The sequence below is a fragment of the Mustelus asterias genome, chromosome 21 (assembly GCF_964213995.1).
Source record: "Mustelus asterias chromosome 21, sMusAst1.hap1.1, whole genome shotgun sequence".
In the NCBI taxonomy this organism is placed as follows: domain Eukaryota; kingdom Metazoa; phylum Chordata; class Chondrichthyes; order Carcharhiniformes; family Triakidae; genus Mustelus; species Mustelus asterias.
In genome coordinates, this window is record NC_135821.1 from 17,054,305 (window position 1) to 17,065,020 (window position 10,716).

Genomic DNA, 10,716 nt, shown 5'->3' on the forward strand with positions numbered 1-10,716 from the left:
GTGTGTGTGAGTGTGTGTGAGTGATTGTGAGTGTGTTTGTGTGAGTGAGTGTGTGTGAGTGAGTGTGTGTGAGTGAGTGTGTGTGAGTGAGTGTGAGTGAGCGTGTGAGTGAGTGTGTGTGAGTGAGTGTGTGTGAGTGTGTTTGAGTGTTAGTGATTCTGTGTAAGTGTGTATGTGGTCAAACGGGACTGTAGTTTCGTGCAGTTGTGTGCGAGTGTGCATGTTTGTTCAAATTCAATGCAGGCAGGTCGACTCTGATTAGTTTAAGCATGACCATTGGGAATGAACCACAGAACGGTTGTTCCCCAAGCGGTTGTTTAGTTGAAAAATGGGCAATGTGTGGACCTGCTCTAGCTGTTTGCAAAGGGCAGGCACTGAGTGTGAATAATATGTGGCTTCTAGCACACATAAGTGAGCCACACTGCGAACCTGACTGATAATCTTAAATTAGCTTTCAGTGTAATCCTTAGCACAATCAGGATTGTTCAGCAAGTGCTGTCCAATTGCGGAATGACATCTAATGTTGGACCCCTACGTCCGACCTCGCCCACGGCTGAGATTCTCCAGTGCCGCTGCAGTGAATGGAGTTTTAGCTGAGCACCAAATTCTCTGTCCTCGCTGGCAGCTGGGCGGGTACGGGCGAGATCGGAGAAACCTACCTGACATTTTGAGTTTTGCAAGCACGGGGCTGTTTGGAAGGGTCAACAATCTCAGCACGGCAAACCCAGGTACAGGTAGGCTGGGTCGGATACAGATCTTTACAATGGTGAACTCCTGCGTTGTCACAACTGGTGACAGTCAAAACAGAATTGGTATCTCACTGCAACAACAACACCAACGTGCATTTATGTAGCACCTGTAACTTTGCAAAACATCCCAGGACTCTTCACAGCAGCAATTGGTAAACAAAATTTGACACTGAGCCAGGAAGACATTGCATCGCATGTGGGTTCCTCGGAGCATCTTAAAGGAGGAGACAGGGACGAGGAAGCGAAGATATTTAGGCAGGGAATTCCAGAGATTTGGGGCCCAGCTGAAGACACAGCCAATGGAGAGGTACTGGAGTAGTGGTAGCCCAGGTTAATGCTCAGGGGACCTTGGGCTCGAATCCCACTGCCGTGCCGCCCTTGGTTGACTCTTAACTGCCCTCCAAATTGGTTGAGCAGGTCAAGGGGCAATTAGGGATGGGCAATAAATGCCGGCCTTGCCTGAGGCATCCACATTCCGTGAAAGGACAAAGAAATAAAAAAAACTCCCTGAGAATGGTATTTGTTTCATTGAGGTGATGTGGGGCCGTGCAGGCCGGATGTGGACAGCTGTGTGCACACTCTGCGGGCAAAGGCCTGGTTCGATCGATCCATCGATGGTATGTAGACAGTGGGACACATCAGCCTGAAGTTAACAAGACCAATTGTCCTGGGCAAGAAGCCAAGGCAAATACTCTGAGTTGCAACAACAGAAATCTCCACCTTTAAGTCTTGCAATCACTAAAAGCCACTTTCCCAGCACCACAATATCTAGCAGATATGGACGGATGAAAGTTCCTCCTCATAATTCAATAACTTTTCTAAACGTCTTCTCATTGTTCTCAAATCCCTTTCGGACTTTGCCGCTCTCGATGGCACGGTGGCACAGTGGTTAGCACTGCTGCCTCACAGCGCCAGAGATAAGAACATAAGAACATAAGAAATAGGAGCAGGAGTAGGCCATCTAGCCCCTCGAGCCTGCCCCGCCATTCAATAAGATCATGGCTGATCTGAAGTGGATCAGTTCCACTTACCCGCCTGAGTCCTATAACCCCTAATTCCCTTACCGATCAGGAATCCATCTATCCGTGATTTAAACATATTCAACGAGGTAGCCTCCACCACTTCAGTGGGCAGAGAATTCCAGAGATTCACCACCCTCTGAGAGAAGAAGTTCCTCCTCAACTCTGTCCTAAACTGACCCCCTTTTATTTTGAGGCTGTGCCCTCTAGTTCTAGTTTCCTTTCTAAGTGGAAAGAATCTCTCCATCTCTACCCTATCCAGCCCCTTCATTATCTTATAGGTCTCTATAAGATCCCCCTTCAGCCTTCTAAATTCCAACGAATACAAACCCAATCTGCTCAGTCTCTCTTCATAATCAATACCCCTCATCTCTGGTATCAACCTGGTGAACCTTCTCTGCACTCCCTCCAAGGCCAATATATCCTTCCGCAAATAAGGGGACCAATACTGCACACAGTATTCCAGCTGCGGCCTCACCAATGCCCTGTACAGATGCAGCAAGACATCTCTGCTTTTATATTCTATCCCCCTTGCGATATAGGCCAACATCCCATTTGCCTTCTTGATCACCTGTTGCACCTGCAGACTGGGTTTTTGCGTCTCATGCCCAAGGACCCCCAGGTCCCTCTGCACAGCAGCATGTTGTAATTTCTTTCCATTTAGATAATAATCCAATTCCGGCCTCAGATGACTGTCTGTGTGGAGTTTGCATGTTGTCCCCGTGTCTGCGTGGGTTTCCTCCGGGTGATCCAGTTTCCTCCCACAGTCCAAAGATGTGCAGGTTAGGTGGATTGGCCATGCTAAATAGCCCCTTAGTGTCAGGGGGATTAAGACTGTAAATATGTGGGGTTACGGGGATTGTTGTCGGTGCAGGCTCGATGGGCCAAATGGCCTCCTTCTGCACTGTAGATTCTATGATTCTCTATCTCTGTAACCTCCTCCAGTCCCAAACCCAAATCTCTGCACTCCCCTAATTCTGGCCTCATGATTATCCTCAATTTTAATGACTCCACCATTGACAAAGCATTGAGTCGGCACATGTTGGTTTCAGATTTTATTTGCTACTTCTCCTAAGAAGTGTTTTGGGATATTTTCCTGTGCAATTTAAATGTTGGAGTTTCTGTAGTGCGATGGTGACAGTGTTGGAGAGAGTTAGTAATATGATCAAAATTGGCCAGCAGTCAAAAATAGTTCGTGATTGGAACAGTAATAAAATCTGAGCTCACAAAGTGACTCAGCACAAAACCAAAGCCAAGGGTTAGTCAGCAGTTTCCTGTTGTTGGAACCTTGGTCTATCGTGACACAGCAAAGTTTGCTTGGCCGCTATTGACTCAGCAGAGTAAGAAATAGATTGGACTGACGGTTAATCAAATATTGATTCAGCAAAACATGTCTGTGAAAAAAAGGACTTCACTCAGTCCTTGTAAACATGCCCAGTTGTGTGTGCATACGTGTGTAAATATTAATATGTTTGTGTGGTGACTGTGTATTTGAGTGTGAGTGCATATACCTGAATGTGTCTGTGTGCTTGTGAGAGTTTGTGTGTCTGTGCGAGTGTGTGTCTGTATATGTGTGTGTGTGCGATTTAGTGTCTGTGTGTGTGAGTGTTGAGAGAGAATTTGTCTGTGTGAGTGTGTGTATGTGTGTGTGTGTTAGAGAGAGCTTGTTTGTGTGTCTGTGAGTGTGTTCTGTGTGTGAATGCGTGTGTTTGAGAGTTTGTCTGTGTGTCTGTATGTTTGTGTGTGTTCATGTTTGAGAGTTTGTCTGTATGTGTGCATGCTTGAGAGTGTGTCTGTGTGTGTGTCTGTATGTGTGTGTCTACGTGTGTTTGGGAGAGTTTGTCTGTACAAGTGTGTATGTCTGAGAGAGAGAGAGTTCATCCACGTGTCTGTGTGGGTGAGAGTCTGTGTGTGCATGTTTGAGAGAGAATTAGTCTGTGTGTGTGTTTGAGAGAGTTTGTCATGTACACAAGTGTATCTGTGTGTTTCAGAGAGATTGCATGTGTGTCTGTGTGTGAGTGTGTCTGTGTGTGTGTTTGAGAGAGTTTGTCCTTGTATATGAGTGTGTGTGTGTGTGTGTTTGAGAGAAAGAGAGTTTGTCTGTGTGTGCATATGCAGTGCTGGACAGAGGGAGTGCTGCACTGTTGGAGGTGCCATCTTTCGGATGGCATAAACAACCTCGTTTGCCCTCCCAGGGGTATGATTGGTAAGGGGATCAAAGGTTACAGGGAAAAGGCAGGGGAATGGGGCTGAGAAACGTATCAACCATGAATGAATGGTGGAGCCGACCCGATGGGCTGAATGGCCTGATTCTGCTCCTATATCTTATGGTCTTATCGGGTGTGAAAGAACCACCCGCACTTGGCTATAAACCTCAGGCTGTGAAAGGCACTATATAAAGGCAAATTATAATATGGGAAAGCGTGACATTTGCCACTTGGGCAGGAAGATTAAAATATTGGTCAGAATCTTCTGTCCTTAGGTCTAAGTCCAGTGGTGGGTGGGAAAGTCGGTGTGATTCCTGTTGGGAAGCGGGATGGCTGAACACATGTGATCATCCGCTGTTCGGCTCATTAATTTTGCGTCTAAACAGAGTGCAGCAATCTTGGGGCAGGGTGAGCAGGAAGTTGCCAGCCTCGGCATTAACTCATGGGGGGTCAAAGGTCCTGGCGCCATATTTAAGTGGCACCCAGACAGCCGTTCACTCAGTGCATGTCAGGAAGGTCGCATCACTCCTCCAGAGTCCTTACAGCTGCAGCTGGTGAATCTGGTGGATGTGAGAGGCAACATCACGGGACATACGTTGCCTGTTGCTCGATTCCCGGCTTGGGTCACAGTCTGTGTGGAGTCTGCACATTCCCCTGCCTGGGAACCAACCATGGGGGTCAAACCCCATCCTGTAAGACACTCTCTCCCCACTTCCCAGGGCACTTCTCACCCTCCCCGGTATCACTGCCCCCCCACTCCGCCCCCCCCCCCACCCACCACCACCACCGGCACTCTCTCCCCGATCCCCACCCCCCCGGCATTCTCTCCCCATGCTCCCAGAGCACTCTCTCCCCGTGCTCCCAAGGCACTCTCTCCCCATGCTCCCAGAGCACTCTCTCCCCGTGCTCCCAGGGCACTCACTCCCCGTGCTCCCAGAGAACTCTCTCCCCGTGCTCCCAGAGCACTCTCTCCCCGTGCTCCCAAGGCACTCTCTCCCCGTGCTCCCAAGGCACTCTCTCCCCATGCTCCCAGAGCACTCTCTCCCCGTGCTGCCAGGGCACTCTCTCCCCGTGCTCCCAGAGCACTCTCTTCCCATGCTCCCAGAGCACTCTCTCCCCGTGCTGCCAGGGCACTCTCTCCCCGTGCTCCCAGAGCACTCTCTCCCCGTGCTCCCAGGGCACTCTCTCCCCGTGCTCCCAGAGCACTCTCTCCCCGTGCTCCCAGAGCACTCTCTCCCCGTGCTCCCAGAGCACTCTCTTCCCGTGCTCCCAGGGCATTCTCTCCCCGTGCTCCCAGGGCACTCTCTCCCCGTGCTCCCAGGGCACTCTCTCCCCGTGCTCCCAGGGCATTCTCTTCCCGTGCTCCCAGGGCACACTCTCCATGCGCTCCCAGGGCATTCTCTCCCTGTGCTCCCAGGGCATTCTCTCCCCGTGCTCCCAGGGCACTCTCTCCCCGTGCTCCCAGGGCACTCTCTCCCCGTGCTGCCAGGGCACTCTCTCCCCATGCTCCCAGGGCACTCTCTCCCCATGCTCCCAGGGCACTCTCCCTCCGTGCTCCCAGGGCATTCTCTCCCCATGCTCCCGGGGCACTCTCTCCCCGTGCTCCCAGGGCACTCTCTCCCCGTGCTCCCAGGGCACTCTCTCCATGAGCTCCCAGGGCACTCTCTCCCCGTGCTCCCAGGGCATTCTCTCCCCGTGCTCCCAGGGCACTCTCTCCCCATCCTCCCTGGGAACTCTCTCCCACCCCTCCCCATCAAGCCTGCCCCGTGTTGCCAACTGCAATTATGTGAGGTTCCCCAAGGAGAAGAAGCCATTGACCTCAAACTTAATTCTGGTGAGGCGGCCTTTCCTTGAGCAAGCATGAGATGCTAATGCACGCAGCGGGATTCCTGACATTGCTCGTCAGGAAGCTCAATCCACCTTTAACCTGCCTGGAAAACCGGGAGAATACGATTCCAACAGTTTATCTCATAGATTTTCTGCCTCCTGCCACAATCGTGCTGTTGCCGGGAGCTGAGGATTCCGCCCATTATTTAAAATCATAGAATCCCCATAGAGCAGAAAGAGGCCATTCGGCCCATCGACCACAATCCCACCTAGGCCCCATCCCCATAACCCCATGCATTTACCCTAGCTAGTCCCCCTGACACTAAGGGGCAATTTAGCCATCTAACCCGCACATCTTTGTAGTGTGGGAGGAAACGAGCACCCAGAGAAAACCCACGCAGACATGGGGAGAATGCGCAAGCTCCACACACACAGTGGCCAAGCCGGGAATCAAACCTGGGTCCCCGGCGCTGTGAGGCAGCAGTGCCATCATGCCGCCCATTTGAATGGAGAGAGACTGCAAAATGTGTGGTACAGAGATATCTGGATGTCCTGGTACATGTCACAAAACATGATCACGCAGGTACAGCATGTGATTAGGAAGGCAAATTGAATGTTGGCCTTTATTGCAAGCAGGAAAGGAATATAAAAGTAGGGAAGTCTTGCTATAGCTGTACAGGACATTGGTGAGACCGCACCTAGAGCACTGTGTATAGTTTTGGTCTCCTTACTTAAGGAGGGATGTACTTGTATTAGAAGCAGTTCAGAGGAGGTTCACTAGGCTGATTCCTGGGATGATGGGGTTGTCTTATGAGGCAAGATTGATCTGCCTGGGCTTATAGGCTGGCATGGTGGCACAGTGGTTAGCACTGTTGCTTCACAGCGCCTGGGACCCGGACTCGATTCCCAGTTTGGGTCACCGTGCAGAGTCGGCACATTCTCCCTGTGTCTGTTTGGGTTTCCACCGAATGCTCCAGTTTCCTCCCAAAGTCCGAAAGACGTGTTGGTTAGGGTACATTGGCCGTGCTAAATTCTCCCTCAGTGTACCCAAACAGGCGCCGGAGTGTGGCGACTAGGGAATTTTCACAGTAACTTCATTGCAGTGTTAATGTAAGCCAATTGTGACACTAATAAATAAACTTATACCCATTGGAGTATCGAAGAATGAGAGGTGATCTCATTAAAGAGATTCCGAGGGAGCTTGACAGGGGAGATGTTGATAGGATCTTTTGTCTTGTATAGGAGTCTATCGCTGGGCGGGGAGGCGGGGGGTGGGGGGGGGGGGGACGCAGATAAAGAATGTCCCATTTAAGACGTAGATGAGGAGGAATTTCTTTTTTCAGAAGGTTGTTAGTCTCTTGGGGGTTGGGTCTTTGAGTATATTCAAGGCTGAGTTAGACGTGAAACAGAATTTTGATCTACAAGAGAGCCAGGAGTTAAGGGGGCAGGCAGGAAAGGGAGTTCAGGTCACAATTAGATCAACTATGGTTATATTAAATGGTGCAGCAGCTGGAAGCAGCTTTATCTCTGGAGTGTAGAAGGCTGAGGGGTGATCTTATAGAGGTCGATAAAATAATGAGGGGCACAGATCAGCAAGATAGTCAATATCTTTTCCCAAAAGTAGGGGAGTCTAAACTAGAGGGCATAGGTTTAAGGTGAGAGGGGAGAGATACAAAAGGGCCCAGAGGGGCAATGTTTTCACACAGAGGGTGGTGAGTGTCTGGAACAAGCTGCCAGAGGTAGTAGTAGAGGCGGGTACAATTTTGTCTTTTAAAAAGCATTTAGACGGTTACATGGGTAAGATGGGTATAGAGGGATATGGGCCAAATGCAGCCAACTGGGACTAGCTTAGGGGTTTTAAAAAAAAAGGGCGGCATGGACAAGTTGGGCCGAAGGGCCTGTTTCCATACTGTAAACCTCTATGACTCTAAGGGCCAAATGGCCTACTCCTGCTCATATTTCTTATGGTCTTATTAAAACTTTCTTTTGCCCTGTGTGCTGAATTATTTTAGAACAATATTATAAATTTAATATTGACCTCATTGAGCGTAAAGTCATGTTTCTGTTCCTCGCTGAGGGAGGTGACGTACTTTGCAGAATACGACGAAAGGTCAGAGTTCAAATCTTGACATCTCAAACCATCCAGTTTGACCTAAAATCACAATCGGTTGGCGTGGCTGAATTGTTCATAACACAACTGCTAGTTCCTTTTCCACCAAGGAGGATAAGGGCAGTGGATACGTGGGAAGAACACCACCACCTGCAAGTTCCCATCCAAGTCACTCACCATCCTGACTTAGAAATATATTGGCCGTTCCTTCACTGTCGCTGGATCAAAATCTTGGAACACCCTCCCTAACAGCACTGTGGGCGTACCTACACCGCATGGACCGCAACGGTTCAAGAAAGCGGTTCAAGAAGGTGGTGGATGGGGTGCCAATCAAGTGGGTTGCTTTGTCTTGGATGGTGTCGAGGTTCTTGAGTCTTAGCTATCTGTGCGGAGTTTGCACGTTCTCCCCGTGTCTGCGTGGGCTTCCTCCAGGTGCTCCGGTTTTCTCCCACATTCCAAAGATGTGCGGGTTAGGTGGATTGGCCATGCTAAATTGACACTAGAGTCAGGGGGATTAGCAGGGTAAATGTGTGGGGCTACGGGAATAGGGCCTGGGTGGGATTGTGGTTGGTACAGACTCAATGGGCCGAATGGCCTCCTTCTATACTGTAGGGATTCTATGATTCTTATCAGAGTTGCATGCAAATGGGGAGTATTCCATCCCACTCCTGATTTGTGCCTTGTCGATGGGTGGACAGGCTTTGGGGAATCAGGAGGTGAGTTACTCCCTGCAGAATTCGCAGCCTCTGACCTGCTACATCCTGTAACCTGGATATAGGTTGTAGGCATGGTATTTATGAGTATAAGGTTACGTTCCTGTTCATTGCTGAGGGAGGTGACATCTTTAGCTGAATATGAGGAAAACTCAGAGTTCAAATCTTAAACCATTTAGTTTGACCTCAAATCACACCTGTTGTCATTGGCTAAATCATTCACAACATAATTCATAGCCTAGTGGTGCAATGGAAGTGTGCTGGGCCCATAACTCAGAGTTGATGGATCAAAAGGTTCCTAAGGGACCATGTTAGGGAACTGGAATTGCAGCTCGAGGACCTTCGCCGGGTTAGGGATAGTGAGGAGGTCATTGACAGGAGCTATCGGCAGGTGGTCACACCGGGACCACGGGAGGAGGGTAACTGGGTAACAGTAAGGAAGGAGAAAGCTCGGTTGATGGTGAGCACCCCGGTGGATGTGCCCCTTAATAATAAGTACTCCTGTCTGAGTACTACTGGGGTGGACAGCCCACCTGGGGGAAGCAGCGGTGGCAGTGTCTCTGGAGCTGAGCCTGGCCCAGTAGTGCAAAAGGGTAAGGAAAGGAGGGTAGTGCTAATTGGGGACTCTACGGTGAGGGGGTCAGATAGGTGTTTTTGCGGACACAGACGGGACTCTCGGATGGTGGTTTGCCTCCCTGGTGCAGGGGTCCGGGATGTCTCTGGTCGAGTCCCAGAAATCCTGAAGGGGGAGGGAGAGGAGCCGAAGGTCGTGATGCATATAGGTACTGCTGACATAGGTAAGAAGAGGGAAGGGGTCATGAAAAGAGAATATAGGGAGTTAGGTAGACAGCTGAGAAAGAGGAATGCAAAGGTAGTAATCTCGGGATTGCTGCCTGTGCCGCGGGAGAGTGAGAACAGGAATCGGTGGAGAATGAATGCGTGGCTGAGGGACTGGAGCAAGGGACAAGGATTTGGGTACTTGGATCATTGGGACCTCTTTAGGGGCAGGTGTGACCTGTTTAAAAAAGACGGGTGGCACTTGAATCCCAGGGGGACCAATATCCTGGCGGGAAGGTTGGCTAAGGCTACTGGAGAGACTTTAAACTAGAAAGGTTGGGGGGAGGGAATCGAAATGAGGGGACTGAGAGCGAGGAGGTTAGCTCGCAAATAGATAAGGAATGTAAACAGGGTAAGAGGGAGGTTAGACGAGTGATGGAGAAGGGAAGTGCTCAGGCTGAAGGTCTGAGATGTGTCCATTTTAATGCCAGGAGTGTAGTGAATAAAGTGGATGAGCTTAGAGCGTGGATTGCTGCTTCGAATTGTGATGTGGTGGCCATTACGGAGACTTGGATGTCTCAGGGACAGGACTGGGTGCTTCAGGTGCCGGGTTTTAGATGTTTCAGGAAGGACAGGGAGGGAGGCAAGAGAGGGGGGGGAGTGGCACTGTTGATCAGGGATAGTGTCACGGCTGTAGAGAAGGTGGACGCCGTGGAGGGATTGACTACGGAGTCTCTGTGGGTGGAGGTTAGGAACAGGAAGGGGTCGGTAACGTTGCTGGGTGTTTTCTATAGGCCGCCCAATAGTAACAGAGATGTTGAGGAGCAGATGGGGAAACAGATCCTGGAGAGATGTAGGAATAACAGAGTTGTCGTGATGGGAGATTTTAATTTCCCAAACATAGATTGGAATATCCCTAGGGCTAGGGGTTTGGATGGAGAGGAGTTTGTTAGGTGTGTCCAGGAGAGTTTCCTGACACAGTATGTGGATAAGCCTACTAGAGGAGAGGCTGTACTTGATCTGGTGCTGGCTAATGAACCTGGACAGGTGGAGGATCTCTCGGTGGGTGAGCATCTTGGGGATAGCGATCATAATTCTATCTCCTTCACGATAGCATTGGAAAGAGATAGGATCAGGCAGGCTAGGAAAGTGTTTCTCTGGAGTAAAGGGAAATACAGTGTCATCAGGGAGGAAATTAGACGGGTAAATTGGAAGGAGGCATTCTTGGGGAAAAGTACCGAAGGAAAGTGGAGGATTTTCAAGGAATGTTTGTCTGGAGCTCTGCATGACAACGTTCCGATGAGACAGGGGGGT